This window comes from Plectropomus leopardus, chromosome 4 (genome assembly GCF_026936395.1).
Source record: "Plectropomus leopardus strain MGB_pleo_1.0 chromosome 4, ASM2693639v1, whole genome shotgun sequence".
NCBI lineage: Eukaryota > Metazoa > Chordata > Actinopteri > Perciformes > Serranidae > Plectropomus > Plectropomus leopardus.
Genome location: NC_142179.1, coordinates 10,626,112 through 10,651,849, shown reverse-complemented (window position 1 = coordinate 10,651,849; position 25,738 = coordinate 10,626,112). Strand labels below are relative to the sequence as shown.

The window sequence follows — 25,738 nt, the reverse complement described above, 5'->3', positions numbered from 1 at the left end:
GGCGTGTCTCGGCACACTATTTTATGCAGTTTTATGCTCTTTTAAGCTGTTTTTGGGACATGTCATTTTTTCACATTTTGCCTTACTATAGCCTTGCTTTTTGGGTCATTTTTTCAACATGCCATATTACAGTGTTTTTGGCTTTTTTTTGCAACATTCTTTGCCATGGCGTGTCTCGGCACGCTTTTTCATGCAGTTTTAATCTCTTTTAAGCTGTTCTTGGGAAATGTTATTTTTGACGTTTTTGCCTTACTATAGCCTTGCTTTTTGGGTCAGTTTTTCAACATGCCATATTTGAATGTTTTTGGCTTTTTTTGCAACATTCTTTGCCATGGCGTGTCTCGGCATACTATTTTATGCAGTTTTATGCTCTTTTAAGCTGTTTTTGGGACATGTCATTTTTTCACATTTTGCCTTACTATAGCCTTGCTTTTTGGGTCATTTTTTCAACATACCATATTTGAATGTTTTTGGCTTTTTTTGCAACATTCTTTGCCATGGCGTGTCTCGGCACACTATTTTATGCAGTTTTATGCTCTTTTAAGCTGTTTTTGGGACATGTCATTTTTTCACATTTTGCCTTACTATAGCCTTGCTTTTTGGGTCATTTTTTCAACATGCCATATTTGAATGTTTTTGGCTTTTTTTGCAACATTCTTTGCCATGGCGTGTCTTGGCACGCTTTTTCATTCAGTTTTTATCTCTTTTAAGCTGTTTTTAGAACATGTCATTTTTTCACATTTTGCCTTACTATAGCCTTGCTTTTTGGGTCAGTTTTTCAACATGCCATATTTGAATGTTTTTGGCTTTTTTTGCAACATTCTTTGCCATGGCGTGTCTCGGCACTCTATTTTATGCAGTTTTATGCTCTTTTAAGCTGTTTTTGGAATATGTCATTTTTTCACATTTTGCCTTACTATAGCCTTGCTTTTTGGGTCATTTTGTCAACATGCCATATTTTAATGTTTTTGGCTTTTTTTGCAACATTCTTTACCATGGCGTGTCTTGGCACGCTATTTCATTCAGTTTTAATCTCTTTTAAGCTGTTTTTGGGAAATGTCATTTTTGACGTTTTTGCCTTACTATAGCCTTGCTTTTTGGGTCAGTTTTTCAACATGCCATATTTGAATGTTTTTGGCTTTTCTTGCAACATTCTTTGCCATGGCGTGTCTCGGCACACTATTTTATGCAGTTTTATGCTCTTTTAAGCTGTTTTTGGGACATGTCATTTTTTCACATTTTTCCTTACTATAGCCTTGCTTTTTGCGTCATTTTTTCAACATGCCATATTACAGTGTTTTTGGCTTTTTTTGCAACATTCTTTGCTATGGCGTGTCTCGGCACGCTATTTCATGCAGTTTTATGCTCTTTTAAGCTGTTTTTGGGACATGTCATTTTTGACGTTTTTGCCTTACTATAGCCTTGCTTTTGGGGTCAGTTTTTCAACATGCCATATTTGAATGTTTTTGGCTTTTCTTGCAACATTCTTTGCCATGGCGTGTCTCGGCACACTATTTTATGCAGTTTTATGCTCTTTTAAGCTGTTTTTGGGAAATGTCATTTTTTCACATTTTGCCTTACTATAGCCTTGCTTTTTGGGTAATTTTTTCAACATGCCATATTACAGTGTTTTTGGCTTTTTTGCAACATTCTTTGCCATGGCGTGTCTTGGCACGCTATTTCATTCAGTTTTAAGCTCTTTTAAGCTGTTTTTGGGAACATGTCATTTTTGACGTTTTTGCCTTACTATAGCCTTGCTTTTTGGGTCAGTTTTTCAACATGCCATATTTGAATGTTTTTGGCTTTTATTGCAACATTCTTTGCCATGGCGTGTCTCGGCACGCTATTTGATGCAGTTTTATGCTCTTTTAAGCTGTTTTTGGGACATGTCATTTTTTCACATTTTGCCTTACTATAGCCTTGCTTTTTGGGTCATTTTTTCAACATGCCATATTTGAATGTTTTTGGCTTTTTTTGCAACATTCTTTGCCATGGCGTGTCTCGGCACGCTATTTTATGCAGTTTTATGCTGTTTTAAGCTGTTTTTGGGACATGTCATTTTTGACGTTTTTGCCTTACTATAGCCTTGCTTTTTGGGTCAGTTTTTCAACATGCCATATTTGAATGTTTTTGGCTTTTTTGCAACATTCTTTGCCATGGCGTGTCTAGGCACACTATTTGATGCAGTTTTATGCTCTTTTAAGCTGTTTTTGGGACATGTCATTTTTTCACATTTTGCCTTACTATAGCCTTGCTTTTTGGGTCATTTTTTCAACATGCCATATTACAGTGTTTTTGGCTTTTTTTGCAACATTCTTTGCCATGGCGTGTCTCGGCACGCTATTTCATGCAGTTTTATGCTCTTTTAAGCTGTTTTTGGAATATGTCATTTTTTCACATTTTGCCTTACTATAGCCTTGCTTTTTGGGTCATTTTGTCAACATGCCATATTTTAATGTTTTTGGCTTTTTTGCAACATTCTTTGCCATGGCGTGTCTCGGCACACTATTATAGCAGTTTTACACTCTTTTAAGCTGTTTTTGGGATATGTCATTTTTTCACATTTTGCCTTACTATAGCCTTGCTTTTTGGGTCAGTTTTTCAACATGCCATATTTTAATGTTTTTGGCTTTTCTTGCAACATTCTTTGCCATGGCGTGTCTCGGCACACTATTTTATGCAGTTTTATGCTCTTTTAAGCTGTTTTTGGGAAATGTCATTTTTTCACATTTTGCCTTACTATAGCCTTGCTTTTTGGGTCAGTTTTTCAACATGCCATATTACAGTGTTTTTGGCTTTCTTTGCAACATTCTTTGCCATGGCGTGTCTCGGCACGCTATTTTATGCAGTTTTATGCTCTTTTAAGCTGTTTTTGGGAAATGTCATTTTTTCACATTTTGCCTTGCTTTTTGGGTCATTTTTTCAACATGCCATATTTGAATGTTTTTGGCTTTTTTTGCAACATTCTTTGCCATGGCGTGTCTCGGCACGCTATTTTATGCAGTTTTATGCTGTTTTAAGCTGTTTTTGGGACATGTCATTTTTTGACATTTTTGCCTTACTATAGACATGCTTTCTGGGTCATTTTTTCAACATAACATGCCACTACGCTCTCAACTAAGTAGTCCTCAGCTCTTTGTTTGACATGTCAAATTTTGAAAATTTCACCATCCTATAGCCTTGCTTTTCTAGGTCATTTTTTCAACATACTATTTTTTGGTGTTTTAGGACATTTTTGGATGTTTTTTCAACACTGTATACCATAACACACACATATACTGTAGACCAGGCTGGTAATAATAATGAGAGTTCAGCGCGAGCGGCTCAGTGAGACACGGAGCGATTCTTCTTGGTGGTTCTACGTAATCAATCCAAAATCTGATTAAACCTGAAACTAACACAAAGTAGTCTGAATAAGTCTAAAGAAGTCACTTTCCACCTCTGCAAATGTGGTGTTGTGAGAAGAAACTCTACTCTGTCTGTCTTACTGCGCTGCTGTTGGACCATCAGCTGTTTTATACGTGATAACGAAACGCTGTGGAAGTACATAGGAGTCGGTTTTCAAATACTCATATGTATTCTAGAGTCAAAGTTTTTTTTTTTGCATTACATGATTGTTCAACACTTCTGCTGCTGCAGTGTTTTGCCATGAGATTTTTATCTTTGTCCTGAGAGCGCGAGACAGAGCCTTATTATCATTAAATAACCAATCAACTGACATGGGCAGGATTACACCGGTTAGAAGTTCTGAATGTTGGTTTCCATTATTTTTCAACTAATTGCCCAGCCCTACTCTGTAAAGATTATTGTTCTCATTCTTACATTTTATTACAACTTGCCCCTGGATCCAGACCGTGGTCCGCCAGTTGGTGATGCCTGTACTACAGTATATATAGTATTTAATGAGCCTTTATTTCATACAATATTATGATTTTCATGGCATACTATATTACGACATTTTTTATGACATGCTATACTATAACATTTTTTTATGGCACAGTATACAAATGGATTTTTATGACATCTTTTACTTTACTATAACATTTGAACAATTTTGTACTACATACTACAGTTTGATATTTTTCTCTTCATTCCATGATGCTACACCTTTTTAACGATTTCCTGTGACATACCACACTAGATAATTGTTTATGATATTTTTTTAATGCCATACCATATGATGATATTTTCATGGCATACTGTACGACAGTTTCATTATTTTTAAGATAAACCATAATCTGACATTTTTCATTGTTTTTTTTACAGTATATTTTACGATGACATTTCTATGATTTTTGATGGCATACAATACTATTTTAGTAATACTATACTTTTAGACATACTACTTTATGACTTATTATCTTTTAGGCAGACTATACTATGACATTGTTTATTTATTTATTTTTTAAATATCATACTGTGACATTGTTCATGACTTGTTCCAGCATAGTCTGCTATGAGATTTTTTTCTGTCAAAATATATTATCAGAGTTCTATGTTTTATGATAGACTATATGAAAAAAAAGAAGCAGACCATACTGTGACACTGTTTATGTTTTGTTTTGTTGTTTACATATCATACTATTTCAGTTTTAAAAGATATTTCATGGAATACTACTACGACATTTCATATAAATATTTATGCAAAGCTAAGCTAACAGGCTTCAGACTGGCTCTCACTTCACTTTTAACAAATAGATTTGACAGTGGTGTCAACCTTCTCATTAAACTCTCAATGAGAAAGCAAATAAAATGAAAGTCACAATATGTTGGACTCTCCCTTTAAAGCACATCACATATGCTGAGATTTCTCATCCCTTTTTTTCAGCATGAACAATTTGTTGTCTTTGTTTTTGTTTATTTTCCTGTCACCATAACAACTGATTGCAATCACTCCTGTTGTACGTTCAGTTTGTATGGTGTATGCAATAGTTTTTCCCTCGGCTTTTTTGCGGGCATTGACAGTCAAAAGCTAAAAAGCCTCCCTGTGACACGCTCATGTTCCTAGGTCCTCTCCGCCCTTTCATCCTGGAGTCATGTAGTTTCTGCACTAAAGATATGCATATTTGAATGCTTACCAACCATTTTCTCCGCAAGAATATTTCTCTGTCTCTGCAGCAACTCCTACAACCCCTACCACATGCACACACACATGCACACAACCTCCTCCTGCACCATTACCCCTCTGCATAAATGCAACACAACCCCAAATTATGGTCAGCCGCTTGTGAAGTTAGTTTTGCTTGGGAAAACCAAGCTGCCATCTTTAATATCATAATGTTACCAAATTATATACTTCTAATTGGGAACTGTTTGATCACACTTTCTGGCATCTGGAAAGCTTGCATGTGACCTTAACAGGCTTTTTCCCATCTCAAAAGCATGACCTTTGCTTCTGACCCAGCATAAATTAAGTACAACACTTTACACCAAGGAGACGCCTCCACCAGTAGTCACACCCTGCATGTAGCCGACATCAACAATTCACTGTGAATATCTGTGATGTAGGTCTGCAGCATCTGCACAAGACAGCTGCATGTCAAGGCAAACTGAGCAGCAGTACAAAAGCATAGTTAGTAGTGAGGATAAAAAAAGAAAAGACAACAAATGGATTTGTGGCAGCAGCTGGCAGATTTCTCTTTGACACAGTATTTGTTGCAGGAATCTGGCCTGAACTGATAACATGCTAAATGAATATCAAATCATCTTAGACAAGCCGGTCCCATCAAATTTGGTCAGACGAACCCCTGCATCCCCATCAAATGAGTTCAAGAACCCAGTCATGGACATCACCCATCATAATCCAAATTTGTTTGCTTAAATTTATTTTGAAATAGTAGTTACATTATTATACAGTTATAGCGTAAACGTTTGGTTATGTTTGTATTCATACTACTACTCTGAATGGCTGATGCCGGAACACTCTATCATTCATCCATTACCCTGAGCTGATTATTTCAACTGTTATTCATCACCTTGAGCCAGTTGTTTCAGCTTTTTATACTTTTAGCAAATTATGTTAGCTGTTAATCCGTTACTATTAGCTAATTATTTCAGCTGTGTATTTGTTAGTTTTAGCTAATTATTTCCAACTGTTTATCTGCTATTTTAGGCTATTGTTACATCTGTTAATCCATATATGTTCACCTTATTATTGTAATGTTTTATTACTTTTAGCTAGCATTAATAATCTCAACAATTTAACAAGTATGTACCATTAAATATAGCTAATAATTTCAGTGTTTCTCATACATATACTCATCCAGGGTGGCCCGCCCAGGAAGATAAAATCCTAATTCCACTGTTTTTTCCAATCCACGATACAATTTTACAGAGCAAACAGACCGTACGCCCTCCAGCCCCACCAGTGTTTCCCATTAATTACAAAGACTATGGCAAGCCGCCATAGTGTAATTTGTCCCACCATCGTCTCAATGGAGCTGGACTATTAATTAAGAGCTGTATTAAAACACTGTTGAGTTATTTGTAGTGCAGTAGCGGCAGAGACGCACAGCAGAACTTCAGGCACATTAAAAGTGAAACTGAGCCATTTATTCTGCTGGGCCTAACACTGTCTTTCACTTCTGCAAATCTGCAAATACCTCCTCTCATCTATCGATCTGATCAGCTGTGAACGTATCAACAGACCAATTATCCACCTCAGGAGTGACATTCAGCTGCAAAGGAGATAAAAAGAGCTGCATTCACGCACCCGCAAAAACTTCGTCCCCCACCCTTGTAAGGTGTTGTAGCTTGGCTGGTGGAAGGCGCCATGGGGATATATTTAAAAATATCAATGTATTATTTTGTTCCACTACTCCACAATCTTTCCACTTAACAACTGCAGCAGTACCCCCTTGAGTATGTGTTTGGGAATCACCACTACGTCTTCTGATTTTTCTTTCAGTACCATCCAACAGGACGCTTCCCCCAAGTATTATTTTAACAGGTGTTCAATAAAGTTTAACATTCTTGGGCTGCAACTGCAGTAAAAGCAATTAGCCCCTGACACTTTAAAACCCCAACGTCTTCTACGCAAATCTAATCTCAGGTGCAGCGCCCTCAGCATCACAGTAGCAGCCTTTTTGTTGGTAATATGCTCCTTATGGTAAAGAACTGCAAACAGTAAATCACCCATAAGCACAGTCCACCTTCACTTCATGCCTGTGTTTGTTTAAATTGGCCCGCAGCACCAGTCCGGACAGAATCTAGCAGCCTCATTATAACCAAGCCAAAGCCCATTACTCTGCTCTGCCCACGGGGAATAACACCTTTTTCTTCATTAACCAGCGAATAAGAGCTGTTACCCGCAGTTTCCATGACTGTACAACCTGATGCAAAATAACTCACTGCTCACTCAGTCGACTAATTTTCAACAGATTTTCCCCTTTAACACATTTTGTCCTCAAGCATAATATCCTCACATTAAACAAGATACTTGTGTACTTTTGGAAAATTTACTGCCATGAATACAGCTATTTTTTCCTCTACACAGCACTTTTCCCAGCAACACTTGCCCTCAATAATTCTGTGCAGCCTCTGACTGATCCCCAAGCACTTCAACTGTTAGTTGGCTGTTTCAGCCATGAATTCCTCCTTTCTCACCTTGCTTTAACTCAAACAGTCTTTTCCTTGCATGCAGCCAGCCAGATGTTTAGGCTGGAAGTTCTCCACAGAGGAGGCCTCAGTGGTATGCATGGTTGTTATTTATCTAAATTGTATTTTTCTCTTTAACAGCATTTTTTTCCTTCTTTCTGCTCTCTGGGGTGGTTTACTTTAGCCCCAAAGTAGGAGGTGCGGAGAGGAGAGGCTTTGCCAGCATACCCACAATTCACCAGTGGCTGATGGAGCTGATGAAGTTGAAGTTGACAGCTGCATAAATCAATGGCTCATGGTGCTAATAGGTGGTAGTATAAAATCAAGAGCAGACCACCCATGCTGCGGGGCAGAAATAGGAGCATCAAGTCATATCTACCGTGCAGCACTGTACAGCCATCCGAAACACTTAACCCCCCTCTGGCCGCCCGGCCTGTTCCAGTCCAAGGGGCTCTCTTAGCAACACAGGAAAGGCCCGTCTGGCATCCGCAGTGCAGTGATTCATATTTGGCACTTTCATAAAGGTTCCAAGCTGGTGGAGTTTTTTTCGGGGCCTATTGTTGAACGTTTCACTCCTCAATCGCCCTTTCGGAAAAACCTATAAACATTTCAATGCCAATAACTGAACAGGAGCCTGTGCTCTTTCCTCTTTCATATGAAGATCTCAGTATGTCCCAGGATACTTCTTTTGTTTTTCCTCTTCACAGTGAGGAGAAAGAGCTGCACATTCACAACTACCCTGTTTTTTTTTTTGTGCGTAGTATATTTCCACATATGAATGGAGAGGTGCTTGAGCTCGTTCAGTAGAGCTGCTGAGAGAGGTGTGAAGGTGGCTGTTTGCAGGGCCTCTTCTTTTGTAAAAGGGGAGATAAAACACAAGCAGAGCACGAGGGGGGAGGACCCCCATCACACAAAGCGGAGCATATTGCTCAATAACATGGCCTGAATCCCAGAGTTTGAGCACAACAAAACTCTACCTTGGGTGATGGGCCCCCCGTCATTGGCTTAGCCATGTATGTGAAGACTGAATGTAGATCCTCCCCACAATCTGTTTTTAACATGTTTTCTAGCATGTCTGAGCCTCTGTTGTGTCCCATGACAGCCACATATGGTGAGTGTGCTGCAAATAACTCAGGAGTGCAATAGTGCAGTAATAAACACAAATCCAAACAACTAGAACATATTTAGTTTCTTATATAAAATATTTTAATCTTAAAATCTCCATGATAATCATTTTTTGCAACCCTAGCAGCCCGGTCACCAAAAGAAAATATAACTTTTGAGGCACCAAATGTTGGTGTTTGTTAGAAACTCATCCCCGCTTTTCCAGCATCTTTACAGGCCTTAAACATGGATGTTTTTTAGTTGTTGAACTAAAAACTACTAAGCTGTGTTTAGTTTTTTACTTCTTTTTTTTTTAAACCAAGACATTGCTGCGTTTCCAGCTGGGATAGTGTCACAAGAAGCGCTTTCTTTTTTTTCTTTCTTTTTTTTACAGGGACATTGTTGCATTTCCTGTAGGGATAGTGCCACAAATGCAGGTATTTTAAGCCAAAACCTGATCTTTTCCTAAAAGCAAGAGGGTTTTGTGCTTAAACCTAACCTCACACTAACAGCATGGTTGAAACATAAACTTTAATATATCCACTACATAATACAGACAAATGTAACTTGTTTGTGGTTTGCATAAATGTTCATCTCAGTGGGAGCTTTGTGGTTTAAAAGGCAAAACTACAATTTAAAAATATTTTTATCACAATTAACAAATCCCCCGCAGAGGCCATAATCATCAATAAAGTTGTATTAAAAGAAAAAAAATGCCTCATGTACCACACTTGGTGCACATTTTATTCTACTCATTAAGGGATTTTCCTCAGTTCATTTAGGTGTGGGAAAAGCTGAGACCTGCCAAACCACACAGCAGAATTAAATATGAGAATTAAATCAAGGTAAGAACAAACTGATCACACCTGGAATTCACTTCACCACTGCAACAGAGTCTTCATCTGACACGTCTTCTGTCCTGACTGACCGTATACACTTCAACCTTTGCCGGAAAGCTCTGGCTCTGATGCTCTAAAGCTGATACTGGGTGTCCTTTACTGCCTATAAATGACTTGAGGTCATCCCTCGAGCGTGCAACAAAATGACTCCTGGCTGTGTTTGCCCCTGACGATAAAGCCTGAGTGTTTATGGCAACTACCTCAACCCTCACTCTCTGCCCAGGTGGGCTGACGTGGGGAAAAGTCACTAAATTATGTTGATGTTTGTAATGCTGCAAGAGGATAAGCCTGGTCTGTGGTTTTTATTATTGGTTAATGTCAGCAATGAAGCTGATGAATTTGAAAAAGTACCAGCTGTTGTTTAAAAAAAGTGCTTTGCTTGAATAATTAGTGTGAAGTTCGTTTTTCATGGAGAATTTGCCATTTGGGCAGAATTTATGAATACTAATCTTGTGTTGAATAAGCGTCAGTGGGTTCTTTGTTTCATTATATAAATAAGTAACCTTGAAACGTTTTAACAGTAATCTTCAAATTAAAACTGTCTTGAACTTTAGCTAATACAGTGGCTAAGTGCGCAGAGGATGACTAATAGCATGTTTTTAAAGGTTTAAGGGATTTTGAATATGGTGGAAAAAAAATTATATTAGTATTTATGTGAGAGCCTTTCAGTGGTATTTTTCTTCTCATTTCCTTATTGCATTCATCATAGACCAAACATGATTGATGTTGGACATACCTGATGTGTCACAGTGGACAGGCAGCAGTTTGTGGTGGTCGTGGTCAGTGATCTGTTAGGAACGAAAACAGAGTCACAGTCAGTGGTCAGACCGTTCTCACAGAGGGAGGGCTGAGCCAAGGCTGTTAGGCTGACCAGCAACCACAGCTCAGTGTAAATGGTGGAAAGTGGTGAGTTTGGGCTATCTATCTACCAGAATTTATCTCTTAAATTTATGTATATTTAGATTTTGATTACCTCTTATATTATTTTTATCGTCTTTTATTGCAATTGTTTTTATATTTTCTAAAACTGTTTTATTCTTGTTGACCTTTTACACATTTTGTTCTGGCCTTTTTGCTTGGCTGTCCTACACCTTTTTCTGTTTGGCATGTTTATTGATGTGTATTTCTATTATTCCCTGAGCTCCTGCCCTTGCCTTGTCTGTCAAAGCACTTTGTAAACAACTGTTTTCACAAATGCTATATAAATAAAGTTATTGTTATTATTGTTATTTATACTAAGTTGACAAGACTTTTATATTTGTAATTTTTCAGCTTATTTGTTTACCAATGGATCTAGCTAATAGATAGTTTAGTGCTAATCAAGGATTAGTGTGTGTATGGTACGTTTTTCAGTTAAAACTAAGCTGCTCTCACAGCTAAATTTGAGCAGTTATTGCTGAAGTTGGCCAGCTCTGAAATAAGCCCCTTTCACACTAAGTTAAAAAAACAAAAACAAAACAAAACTACCAACATCTGACTTTTTTTCTCAAGTGGGAAAGGTTACATTCAGCATTTACTCCCTGGACAAAATACTCCGATCAGCAGTGAGGGAAAAATAACACCTTGGTTTATGCATTAAATTTCCAGCGATGCATTGACATGCTGCCACAAATTCTGTCCATCTCCATCCAAGCAGCGCTCAAACACAATTCATAATTAGTTGGCACGTAGTTTCAAAGACAGTATGAATAGGAAAAAGAAAAAGGAGTAACCGCCATAACGCTTTCACCAGCATCCATACTGCTTTCTACTTCTTTTTTTTTTCTAACTCTGACAACAACAATGAAAGAGAAAGGCATACTCTACTGCAGAGTCATGTTCACAGTTCTGGTCTACTGGCAATGGGAAATGGGTCTATCTTTACAGGTTTTCCTGCATTTAAAGAATGTGCATATATGTTCAAATTTTGGTTGTATTACTGGCTTAAGATGAAACTAGCACAAGGTGAGTTTCAGTGAAATTTCTGAGAAAAAAACTGAAACATGCCTGAAGATGTGAAGAAATTAGTGTTATTTTTTTAAATGTTTGCTTGCAGGAAGGAACAGAAACCCCTTTTTTCTCCTTGGAAAACCCTGTTTTGTTGTGATAAAGTTCAATTTGAAATAGAGAACTGTAAATAATTAATTATATGGTGCACTCTGATTATGACTGAGGGAATGAGTTGAGAAAAGTTTTAATAAACGCAATCTGCAATCTGGTTAGCTCATTATTCAAAATTTAGATGAACCATTTTAACAAAGAAGAATTGGAAGAAACCACGGCTGTTAAGGTAATAGCGGCATTGTGAGGTGAGTCCTTAGCTACAGTGGTTTTGTGGTAACATTAATAAGGTTTAAAGAAAGCGTGTATGCTAAAAATCCCAGGTTTTGCAAATATTATTTCAGGGTAGAAGAAGTGGAAATTCCTGAGATCACAGGGAAAGACTATCGAAAGAAAAGTAATGTAACTTATAAAAAATAATCATAAAAGCACACAAAAAGCGATGTTATCTGCTGACAGTGAAGCAGATGGAGTAGTTCTTATCTGCACTCAGGTATATTCCTGTTGACAGATCTTACAGCTCCGTCTCTGCTCACCTGCTTGTATTTACATTTCCACTGTTGACAAAATATTCAGTTGCTACGTTTAAATTGTTCAGTGCAGTTTGAGTAATCTTCTTTTCTTAATGGATGAAATGCTGCTAATTGCTCTGCAGTCAACAGGATGTCTCGCTCTAATGCTGCCTGACGTGACGTCCCACCCAAGAGTGACATCATGCCATGAAGAAATGTGACCTCATCCCGCACTCTGAGCAGCGAACCAATTGGGCTGCCAGTGACTTCGGCCTGCTTTTTTAATGCTGTCATGGGAGAGGTGGCTGCATTCACAAGAGCCAAACAAAAGGCTCTTTTGTCCCTCCGTCCACATCTGTCCGGAATCACCCTCCCTAATTACCAAGGTTAGTTTCTGGAATTGACAGCATAAATATTAAACTGTCAAACTCTGTCTGTTGGCAACACCTTCCAGCGTGAGTCACTGACTGCTGAGGTCGAAGGAAAACAACATTCTCTTTCTCTGTGCTGAGCTGCAGCGCTGGTCAGTGAGCACCTTAACACTCATTCCTTCTTGTGTCTGTTTGAATACTTTTGTTACACTTGTGTCTGTTTTGATATTTATGTTTTTATATTTCAACTCACATAGCTATAACCACATGCTATCTGTTTTTGTTACACTACCCAGGCCAAAATAAATGTACATAGGTTGTTTTTTTTTTTGTTTTTTTTTTATACCCTGTATGTTCCTAATCTGTTCAAACTCTATGAGCAGAACAACCTATTGAAGGAACAGTTGGAAATTTTATGAAATGGATTTATCACTTTGTTGAGAGTGATACCCATGACTCCTGTCGATGCAGTAAATATGAAACTTGTGTATCTGGTTAGCTTAGCTAAGCATAAAGGCCCAAAAGAGGGGAAAAGACTAGCTTGACCCTCCACAGCATAAAATTCTGTCTCGCGCTTCTAGAGCTCACCAACACCCTTTTTTTTTTTACATCAAAACAAGTGTGTATATGCAGTTTTTTACACAGGAAAACCCAGTAAAAATAGTTGTTACAGTAGATGAGTATGCAGTTGTTTTTGTTTTTTTGTTGTTGTTTTTTCCTGGTGTGTCATGTTCAACATCCCAAACGTGACAAAAAAGGGGGTTAGTAAACAGTAGAAAGCAGCATGGAGGCTGGTGAAAATGTTACAGTGTTACTTTTTTGTAATATCCTGACTAATCTGTATGATTTTTTTTTTTCTTTTTTTGAGTGCTGCTTGGACAAAGTGAGGAAGCAATGTGTTACGGAGATGACAAAGAGTCACAGAAGTTGACAATGGAGGCGACGCCCATCTTTGCATCATGCCAGAGAAGGAGCAAAAATAGCATGTTGAACTGGGTGTTGTGTTTCCATGGGAGCATGAGCTGATACATATCCTTGGCTATTGCAGAATATTTTTTTCCTGGGAATGAATGCCAATTGTAATCTCGTAATTTTCCCCATTCAAGACAAAAGCTAGATGTTAATGGGCGTCAGTGTTTTTCAGATGTCAAGTGGAAAAGGGGCTTAATTAATACATGTATATATAAAAAATAAATGTCACTTCGTTGCTTCAGTCAGGCATTTAAGCTGTTTTTTTCACATTTCAGTTTTGTGCAAATCAAACAATTGAGATATAACTTTTTTTTAGTGGGCTAAAATGTGCTTGTGTGTGTATTTTGTTACATTCTTACTAAAGCCTGACTGACACTGGGTTTTTAAGGCAGATACTGACATCAGTATCTGAGAACTTTTACAATCTGATAACAATATGTCAGTCGACAATATCAATTAAAAAAAAAATTACATGGCTCTCCTTGATTCCTTTGTTTTATAAAGAAAAGTGAAAAAAGAAATGTCAGCCTACTAGGTGAACAATTTACATAGGAAAACCAAAAGTGTCAGTGCCCAGTGTGGTGGACAAACTCAAGTCAAGTCAATTTTATGAAGCCCATTATGACAAATAGCAATTTGCCTCAGTGGCCTTTACAGCATATGACATCCCTCTGTCCTTAGACCCTCTCACTAACTACGGAAACCCCCCCCCCAAAAAAAAATAAGGAAAAATGGTAGACAACATAGGAAGATAAGCATATTGCATCTTAAGGTGAATGTGAACTTTGAGAGCAGTTAAAAGGAAAAAAAAAACAAAAACATTTCTATAGTTGCTCTTTCACAATCTTCCTCATGGATTGTTTTGTGTTGAAAGGAAAGTGAACTGGCAGACTTTCAGTAGCAGAAAGATGTTTTCTTTGCTGCTGTTTAGGACAAAACACTCCTTAATCATTTTCCAGACAAAGCCCAGGATTGCGGCTGAGAAAACGTTCTGCCTGCAAATCTTTCACAGATGATCTTTTCAGATGTACCCCGAGACGGAGGAATACAGCGGTATTGACGGGCATAAAACCTAAACAAACTACACTGACAAGGCGGAGAGCTGTGCAAACAGAAGATTAGAGGGGAGATGAAAGAAAGAGGAAGCTGGTTCAGTCAGTCGCTGCCAGCAGACTGTGGCTTTTTGCTACTGTATCCAATGGAGTGTTTGGAAACCTGAATAACATCCATAATCTGAATTAAATGAAATGCTGTATTTCCCTAGATCATTAAACATGAAGCAGTTTGTTACTGATTACATATTTTTTATGCATATTAATAGCAAAAGTACAGAACTGTGTATTATCAGTTTGTCAACAATTTATCTTTTTGGTGGGAACAAGAAGTAGCTGGGTCGTGCTTTTTTTTGTCATGATTAAAAAACAATAACAAAAAAAAAAAACAAACAAAAGTAGAGCTGAAATGATTAATTCCCTATTTAGCTACAGAGTGAACAATCCTCATTTTCATGGTCCTCTCTGGTACAGGCAGCTGCAGACCAAGACCCAGGAGACAGTGGCAGCTTCCTGGAGGAAGAGAGGCTTGTCCAGACTTCGAGATAACATTTTCATCTGCCTTCTGGTTAGACATGATGAATCTACAGCTCACAGAAAGTTAACATGATATGTTGTCTGATTTTAGTTTGATACAGTGTGAGCAAAAACTTTTGTTGCACATTTCTGATCCATCATTAGCATAGTTACCGCACATTAGTTTGTAGGAGTAACTTAGCTTGTTTAACTGGCTAAATTACGTAACTGTCGCTGTCACCCTAAAAGTGCCAACAAACCCATTTAAAAGTCTGAAATTCTCAAATGGAAAAGAGGGAGCGAATAGTGAAATATACGTATTGAACAATCAATTCCACTTTGATGGATAGAATTCTGAGTCGGGTACTGTGCAGCTCTAGAGTCTGCAAGACAATAATTCTATGAGTAAAAGTCTATAATATAGGACAAAAAAATTATCCAAAAATAATGGTTTAATTATTTAATAACAAAAAATAGAAAAAACTAATTGCAATACAAAAAATAGAAAAATTAGACAGATGAGCTTTTTTGTTCAATTAAACAATGAAATTTGCAGTTAATGGGAAAATACAAGTACAATTTTTGTGACACTTACAGTACACATTATACATTGTGCTTGTGCGTGACTGTGTGTGACTGTGTGTGTGACTGTGTGTGTGACTGTGTGTGTGTGTGTGTGTGTGTGTGTGTGTGCACGCACTTGCTCTTCCAATGACTCGGAGCCATGAAAGGACACACAGTGGGCTCCCCTGGTTGCTCCTCCTCTTTAGTGAGGCAACAAAAGTGCCCATCGTGTTGTTTGGTTAGTTTCACTGTAACCCCCACATCCACCGCTCCATCACACAGCAGCCAAACACGAACGAATAAACGCTGTCAGGCAGTGTCGGTTGCTAAACAACCAAGGTAGGCATCCTTGGAGATTAGTGGCGTTGCCCTAGGTCTTTAGGACCCCTAGCTGTGCCGTGGGCTGGCCATGTCCCGCCTGCAGAGAAGTGTGACAGAGAGACCTGACAGCTCTGCTGCCTTGCCCAAGGACACGCTGTCACTGGGGCATAATAAGAGTGGACTGAGCAGTCCCCGGCCGTCAACAACACCACCCCGCTGGACGATTAGAAAGAGCTTCCCAACAAAGACGCAGCCAACAAAAGGCCCATGTTAAATTAGGCATTTAATTCAACACTCGGTCACAAGGGCAAAGTAATCAGAGGGAAATCGTGAAAACATGTTAAAAGGACAAGGAGAGCTTGAGTGTCAGATAAGCCCACAGAAATGACTTTTGGTTAAGTGAGGAAATACTGAGCACAAACCAGAGAGCAAAAAAACATAGAATGATGAAACTATATCTTGAACTTGATGGAAAAAAAGTGGAAATAAATACCCTAACCACCAAAGCTGGTCTAAACTACAAGCTAAAAACAGATATAAGGAGAAGGCGAGTTGCATTTGTCACGCATTGCAGGCTTAAAACTATTCTCAGCACATCAGAGAGTGAAGCAGGGTTTTAGATTTATAGATTTCTTCTTCCAGTCCTTCTGGGTCAGACATTAAAAAAAAAACTGAATTAAATGTATTTCCAGTGTTGTATAAATTCTGTTTGTGCAATTAAAACCACAGTATAGCACAACAAAACCAGCCACAGCATAAAAAAATGCAAATTTAAAGCCTGAGTCAGTGGGATACAAGCTGCACGCGGGGTGAATCAGCCTGTACCTAGTGACCTGTTGAAACTTGTTATCTACTGAAGTGTGTCACATTACACTGTGACACTCCTCAGGATGTCAGTGCTGGTCTGTGCTTCAGCGTCAGAGCTCAGAGTCGAGGGCCCCAATAAAAAAACATAATATACAGTGCATGATTTAAAATTGACATCAGTGAAGTCATCTGGCATGCACCCGTTTCCTCAAATCACAGTCTTAAAGTGGTCGTTTTGCAAACTCGGAATTTGCAGTTGTTGTTATTTTATGATTTAATTACAAGTTTAAAGCTTTGAGGTATTGCAGGGGGGTTGAAGGAGAGCTGCTCTCTCAGCGCTTGTTGAGCAGAGGATAATTATAGGGAGGGAAAACCTCGTCAGAGTCACAGGAATTCAGTCTGATTTATTCAAGAGTGAAAGGATTCCTTGTAAGCCTTAAATAAATTTTAATTGCAGTAAGCTGTCTAACACAAGAGACCCCCTCCCCTCCCCCCTGAACCCTGGTGAGTTAGGAACTTTGATTAGAATACAAAAAAGTATTGAAGGGGGTATTAGGGTGCCACAGGGGCCCCTAAACTCACACAAAATACTCCATTTTTATTTACAGAGTTTTACTCCAATGCGATGCACACAACTTGCACGAAGTGACAAAGCACAGCTGCGTACTTACATAACATGTCGATATGTCAAGAAAAAAAAAACACTGATGTCTTATTTCAGTTTATGTTTTATAGGTGTAACGGAAATGCAAACCTGATGTTATTAACAAACCAGAAAATAATGAGCCTTGACTTTAAACACAGAAGTAAATTGATGAGTAGACAAATCCTAATTGACAGACTTTGGAATGCGTGTTTCCGATATCCTTTGGCAAAACAGCCTCCTGCCCTCATGTCTCACTTGTCAAGTCATGTTGTGGTATTTATTGGTTTGATTCTCCAGATTTGCTCCTGTATTTTATCTTCTTTAAACAGTTGTGTGTATTTGCATTGCTGCTTTCATGCAAGAATGTGCCTTTGTGTTAAAATATGATTGTCTCTTCTCATATAATCTCTTATATTTTCACTAAAATATCATTTTAGATGCATGTCGCATATGAATGATAATAAATAACAGAAAATGTGGGATTTCTAATGTCTCCATCAGAAGATGAATTCCATATTTTTGGCAGTGAGTAAAATATATGTAAATCTGTTTTAAGCAGTTTCCTTACATTCTGATCAGCTGCATTCAAACAAATTGTGCACAAATGAAGGACAGACTGAGGTTGTCTCCCCTGTTTTTATTGTGGGGTTAAGTCAAAAGTGCCTTCTCTGGACGTCCCAGCCTCTGTGCATGTGTGCCCTGGAGAAATGGGCCAGTAAAAGTTTAAAATGAGCACTAGACAGGTGTCAGCAGTCTTTTAGGGCAGACAAATCTGTCCACGCTATTCGATACTTTCTCTGCAAAGTACAGAAGGAAACTGTCTGGGCGGACAGCGAGGAAGATAGAGATGGATGGATACAGAGAGAGGGAGGTACGTGTTGAAGGGAAATGAATACCCACAGATACTTTCTCTTTTTCTCTTGTTTATTTTCTCTTTTCTGTTCTCTCTGTCTGCTTTTAGGGACATTTTGGGGATCTACTATCGAGAAAGAGCATCTATGTTAATAGTCAATTTTTCTGTTCAGTATTAATAAATATTACTGTACAAGAAACAGTGTTTTATAGTTACAACAATATGTTTGGCTTGACCTAGCTTGCCAAAACAAACTCATACACCGTCTATAATATAAAGACTATAAATTGAGCACACTGAATGAATGACAGAAGGGGTGGAGAGTTTTTAAACTTTATGTCTTAAAGACACGCCCTTTTTCCTGGTACGACCAGAGATTCAAGACCCCTGCACAAGTTGAAGCCTGCTGGCTGGTGCTCAGGCCCCGAGGAGTGAAAAGGGCCGATAATTGAGCTGGAAGGAATGGAGAGAGGGAGTCACGTCCCTGCAATGAGTCCAAAACAAAACTCCTGCTAATTCTCCTCATTTTTCCAACTGTCTCCTGTCTCGGACATTTTGGGACTGAATTTAAGCCCAAATCTAAAGTATAGTCTGTAATGTTTCCTGCTTTTTCCACAAGAAAATAACATGCAGCCAAAGAAAGTATGTTGGGTCTGGACTATAATCACTTTATATTAATTCAGACATCAAATATGATCAGCTGCCTCTGACATAAACTGCCCTGCAAAAGTAACAAGGTTAACACAAAAAGTAATGCTTTCATTTTATATCTTTTTGAGTTAATTTAGAAATAAAATCACAACCACACAGCACACACAAAAGCCCATCAAAAATCAAATTCAACACTAAACTCACTGAATAATCTTCTGTGGGTATCAGGAGAAAACAGAATCAAAATGTGTCCTTTTAGCTCTTTTTTTCTTAAAAAAAAAAGCATCTTAATTGCTTAATGCCCATGTGTTATTTGAACTAAATGTATCTCTGGTGTGCAAGGTGCAGAGGGGAAAATAAACTAAGTATATTTACTCACGCAATGTACTTAAGTACAAATTGTAGGTACTTTATTTACAAATTTCCATTTAATGTTATTTTACACCTGTACTCCACCTCAAAGACAAATATTGTACTTCATTACTTCATTGTTGTAATTCACTACATTTACTTGACAACATAAGGTTCTGGTTACTATGCAGATGTCTAATTTTAAAAAACGAATAAAATAGTGTGAAATATTATCGATTAAGCTATGCAGAACTGTAATAATGCATATAAAAATAGTTCCATCATTACCAGTTGCAACATTAAAGTGACCATCACATCGATGCATCAATATCTCTTATCAACTGATATTAATATATTGTGAAATGGACCATTTTCCATGGTGAGTACTTTAAGTTTTGGTTCTCGAGGTTTATTTTGATACTAATAGGCTACTTGTGTACACTTACTTTAAAAGATTTTGAATGCAGAACTTTTCTTTTGGCGTATTTTGGAGTATTTTTACACTGCCATATTAGTACTTTCACTCAATGGATCTGAATACTTCCTCCACCAGTGGCAGTCATATTGAAATCTTAGACTGTCCACTGAAATAAAACAAATAACTTCATTAATTTATTACAGTTAAATATGCATCTCAACCATAATAAATTGTATGAATTTCACTACAGTTGAAAGCTAAAGTGTCAATTACAGATATTATTCCACACTAGTAAGCTTTATCAAGAGTTTGTCTGTGTTTTTCTCCACCATGACTGGATTGAGATAACAGCATGGGGAAATTAATAAGTGAAATGACTATCTCAACAAGAAGCTTTCACTTGATATGGGTCTCCTAGCAGTCTATAGTTGTAGAAAAGATTCTGAATTTGTTAGTTAGCGGTGTACTGAAATTATATAAAGAACAGAGAATGTTTTGGACACTTTTTGCTAAAATATCCAATAGATTTTAAAAATATGTAATTAAGCACTAGTGTTTTGTAGTAGCTGGTGTTATAGTTAAGTCCAAGATATCAAAGTAATCCAGCGTGGACAGAACAGTCTTCTAGACAAGAGTCATTCACCAAAATGAGGCCATTAGTCAAACAGCCATGTGGGATTTGACTTTTTCAACCAATTCCTCTCTGTATGATGGACAAGGCAATCGATTTAGTGAGGAAAACTCAAACAGAAAGTGTGACCTTTGCTGGTCAAGGTGAAATGATCTCAGTGGCAATGGGCCTCGAGGCTGGTGTTTGCTGATGGATCTGAGCCTGTCAAAGGTCTTGAGGAAACGTCTTATGGTCTTCAGCGACTCTGATGACAAAGCAGTTTCTCTCAACAGTCAGGTCATTTTGCAGCAGCAGCTCCGTCCTGCAGGGTCACAACCTGCGCGGGACAGAGAAGACCCTGCAGGCTCTGAGTCACTCACAGGCAAAGACCTTCTGCATCTGACTGAACACTATCTCTCTCTGGAGTTCATGCAAAGTCAAAACAAAAATAAATGAAAACAAATGCAACACATGTTTTTTTTTTTTTTTTGCCTAACCACTCAACACAATTAAGGTACGTAAGTGGAAAGAAAAATGGAGCAAAGAGGCAACATAAAAAGGTACAAATGATTTTTTCATGTTTGGCCATAGTCTTTTTACAATAGATTTAGATTTATGTAAATATGTTGCTCTTTTATTCTCTCTCTGGGGTCAAAAATCAAGCTGTTCCACTTAGTGCTCTCCATAGAGGCCTGGATAACTTCTGTTGTGTTGACTGGATACACTGCATGTTTCTGTTGAATTTTGGGGGTTGTGTGTTTTAGACTTTGCATAATTTCCTTATTTGCAGCCTGTTTGCTGTTAATGTTTTTGTTGTTGCTTTCTGCTTCACATTTTTTCATTCACAGGACATTTTTGTTGTATTTGTTATGGCTTTTCATGTGTTTTTTAATTGGCATAATTTCTTTTGCAGCATGATTCTTTTTGGGCCATTGTTGATCTTGATCAGTGCCAAGCATGATAAGTAAAACAAATCCATCTATAAAAATATATAAACAAATATTCAGAAAGGCAATGATAGTTTTAATGATAGTTTCAAATGCACCAGGGTTGCTAAGTTTGGGTCAGTCGCACCCGACTGTAATGTGTTTTAAAGTGTTTCTTTGCTGTAGATTTGATGTGTTGATGTGTGACAACATATCTGTCTTGATCATAAAAATAACCACATTGGGGTAATGGTGTGAAATTCATCCAACTTCTATGTGGACATCAGTTAGCAACATATATTCTGTGGATTTTTACATGGCTTAATATCCCTGTGCTTGCATGAAGTTTGGGCTCAGATTTTTCAGCCCGCCCGATGTGATGCTCAAGAACGCGGCAGCAGAAGAAAAGAGGAAATCAAGAGGAAGAGCAAACCACAGGCGTCTCTGCAGAAAGCCTTAACCTGCCTCTGGCTTGATCCCCTCCACAAAGGAGAGCTTTGATGGGCTGATGCGCCGGCTTGTAATGAATATCACCGACAACATCTTCACACATCTTCCTACGCACTGCTGAAATGACACAATGACTATGTCAACAGATGCTCTTTTGTATAAAGGAAAGCAAGAGTGAAGTGTGTCGTTCTTAGTATACACATGGTTCATGCATGAGCACTCTAATAGATACTCAAACAAACAGACTCACAGAAAATGAGACTGCATATGTTCTTTACAAACATTACATTTAGAACTTTAACAGAACTTGTTACTCCTGCAAGGTCTCTATATTTGCTGCACTGAACTCCACAAGCATTTCAAAGCAGTACGTCTTCAGTTTAAATATATCTTCATGCTGTGTGCCTTGCTGCCGGCATGTCTATACAGCTGTAATTGCAGATGTTGGATTAATTCACCTCACTTTGTACTTAGACGCAATCATCCGCCCCTCGCCTTCTTCTCTGCTCACATGAGGCTTCTTAATGGCCCTGGTATTTTTCAGCCATTGGCACGAGTGCTGCTCCTCATTATCGCAGGCAGCTGTTCCTGCAGGGATAACCTCAGATCTCACTGACCTGTCAGGGGGGGCAGCTTCTTAACTTGAGATCTTCATTTGACACTGAGCATGTGCAGATAACAGCCAGGTCACCCTTCTCCACTGATACATGTGGCTCTTATGGGGCCTTTGCAGTGCTCAAAAGGTCACTGTGCACATTTTTTTTGTTTTGTCTTTCCTATTAGTCACTGTCTTGCTTTAGACTTTTCTAGATGTGGCAGTTTTTGTTGTTTGGATAAAAAAATCACCCAAAAAATCTGTATTTCAAGATTCAGTGAATACTTGAGAAATTATGTTTAGGTTGTTAAAAAATGTTTTACAAGAAACTCTGTGGTTCTTTGTGACATCTACGCTGGGTAAAGGTGTCTGTAAACGTCAAAGTGTTTGACAGATGATCCAGCCTGTCCTCATTCCAAATTCATCAAATACCACCGCTTGGTCATTCATTTCAGATGCAGGCACTGACGCCAAAAGCCACCCTTCATGGGGATATGATAAGTCGGTAGACGGCATCAATTTATAACACAGCACCTATCACAGCAGATACACCGTCTGCTGGTCGGCGGTTCATAACATAGCTGGACAGAACCTGTTGCGGCAGTATGATACGCCCCTGGACTGCTTTCGTTTGAAACACTGCTGGTAACAACATAAAACATACGGAGTTTATTCTGGTAAAAAATAAAGTCCGTATAGGGAGGGCGGGATAGGTCATGGATGGGTCCAACAAACCACAGACTTTCACCCAGGAGCCGGCTGTTCACTTTCCATATAAATATTGAGGCAAACCATGTTTTTGTCTTAACCTAACCACGTGCTGTAACAGGAAATACACATAATTACGAGGAGTTTTACAGATGTTATAAGTTAAATATGAAAAAGACTGTATGCATCTGATGAGCAGAAACTGTACATTTCCCGTGAAAATATATTTTTTGACACAAAATGACACAATGTATTTAACAGGCTTTAAATGACGATAATGTTAGGATCTTAGGATGAGAATGTGTTGGATGATCTTATAGTGCCTAAATCAACTCTGCATACTCCATTTTGATGCTGACAGTGCGCAGTATTATCTGACTCAATATTCTGTCTACGCTACATGCTGTATTCACAAGATGGTTTCAAGCTAACCCAGCTTTAAAGTGCAATGTGATTACAACATCCTGGATTTAAGTCTGGTGTGGGACATTTGCTCTCTGCCATCAGTTTTGGTTTCACCCATTTTTCCTTTTCAAACAAAGCAAAAACACACACAAAAATCTGTGAAATGAAAACACTCAATTCTATGATTGCTCATCTTATCCTCACATCTTGTCTTCTCTGCTGGTTGGATCAGAGGGACCTTAGGCTATCTCTTCTTTTAACAAAAGCAACTTGTTCCGTGAGAGGCACAATTAGAGAGTGGGAGGAAGGAAGATTACACACAGGCTTTATAGGCACCTCCAAATGACTCAAGAGCAGACTATTCACCAGCTGGTAAAATTATCCACCATTGTCACGAAACATTCAAAGTCAAACTTTTTCCCTGTAATGCACCCACCTCTCCCTCGTCCCGCTGCGTTACCTCTGCGGGGGTTATATAAAGTCGAGGGGAGATTGAAAATAGTTCTGACACTCGGGCAAAGTGAAAAAAGCGTTCAGTCTGGCTGCTGTCAGAATAGATGAAGCCACAACAGTCTTCAAAAGTCAGGAACATCAAGCACAGTAGATTAGTGCAAAAGAATTGGGTAATAACTTTAACACATGACATCTTACCACTTTCCATCACGTACGCAACTTCAAAGGGGGAAATATGGTATTTATTGATGGGCCCATAATTCAGTTCTCCTCTAAAGCAGGTCAGATTTCATTGGACAGGGCAGGGAGAATAGAAACCAGATGATACAAGGCCTGGGCCCCAAACTCTGGCTGAGCTTTCACTTTAGGCCTGCAGGTTGTCAGGTCGAATCCTGATGGGGGAGAGCCCCGTCCTCTCTGGATCATGGGGGCAGAGAGAAAAAAACAACCTCTAGACCAGTGATTTCTAACCTGTTTCTTCTTGACCCACCCCCACATCCCTATCACATTAGCTTGACAAAACTTTCATCAACACCACCTGTCATGTTCCACGTGCACTTATTTCAATGGGTTTTAAAATGGTTATCAAGTACAGAAAAGTGGATGTTGCAACAATATATTTTTTAAATTCAATTGTGTTGGGGCTGTTTTTGACAAGTTTGTAATCTGTCTGCCACCACTTGGAGAAACAAAAGTTACTTTATTTCAACTATTTACAAATTACAAAAGTATTTCGACTTCTCTGCTCAGGTGCTAATCTCTATAAACCAACATCTTGTGCATATGAATGCACAATCAATTGGCAATGGGACTTTGGTTTTGGAAGCATTCTGGTTTTCTCTTTCTTCTTCTTGTTCTCATCTGATGACGATTTAGCTTTTTATTACATTTTTGTCTCTTTTTTGCACATGCAGACATCGGTTTATAGAGGTTAGGTATCTCTCAACTTGAACTCCATTCTTCTCAAGTTGCTAATCAAATTGTAAACAATACCCAGCGCACAGGATGGGAACCTCCAAAATGTATGTGCATTTCCATCCAATGCTTTAATGTGAATATTGGGAGTTGGTTCACTGAGATAAGCAGTAGGTGTCTTTAACTCTCCAGTCAGAGGAAGCTGCACCATGACGACTTAAAAAAGGAAAACAATGTCTGTATAATGACAGAGAGCCGCCAGAAAATGAGAAGAGTTTAGAACTTCTAATATTACAGCTATGCGTTCTTGGAAAAAGTTTTGGTAAGAGTCCTGCGTACAAACAGAAGCCTGTTAAAAGCTATCCAGAGACAATGAAAAGAGCTTGCAGGGGCATAATTTTTTCACTGAACCTGTTTCCATTGCACCTAGTCACATATGCCTATTATCCATAAACCAGCTTTTCCACCTCACATTGTATAAGCATTTTTTGCCATATTTCAAGCTTTTTTCAGTCAGTATAGCTTACTGGTTATTGTGACAGTAAATTTGCAGTGCCATCACACCACATTGTATCTCTACTCTTATGTTTAGACCTAATTTTTCGCTGAACACAAATATTTGGACAAAGATAGATATTCATGAGTCCTTTCTGAAATTCATCATTTACTGTACAGCAATTGTCAGATAAATAGAAAACTATAATAAGCAAAAAAAAAAAAAAAACATAAACAACAGAGCAACTTGATTAAAGACATATATCACTAAAGTGTTGTATATAGATCCTCACAGATGGAGGTACAGTTATTTTTTTCCACAGTTTGTTCAACAGTGCAATACTGGTGACCTGCGAGCCCAGTTGGTTCAGAGGGATGGGACCCTTTACTATCTGCCTGATGGTGATGACAGATACCTCTACAATCGATTACTTTTTATTTTCTTTTTGTTTTCTGAATCAGTTGAGTCACTCCACAATCTTTCCAAGTGCCTTTTGGCAACTGCATA

At 38.3% G+C, this 25,738-nt stretch overlaps 1 protein-coding gene across 2 annotated transcripts in view; it reads right to left on the bottom strand.

Moving 5' to 3' along the window:
- Positions 1 to 25,738, bottom strand: part of LOC121944268 (uncharacterized) — a 195,523-nt gene that overhangs the window by 41,474 nt on the left and 128,311 nt on the right. The window contains exon 5 of one of the 2 annotated variants that reach the window (XM_088076515.1): positions 10,336 to 10,387. The exons of the other annotated variant lie outside the window; for it this stretch is intronic. The gene's annotated coding sequence lies outside the window, so the exon portion shown is untranslated. The remainder of the gene's footprint in view (positions 1 to 10,335; positions 10,388 to 25,738) is intronic. 2 annotated transcript variants of the gene reach the window in all.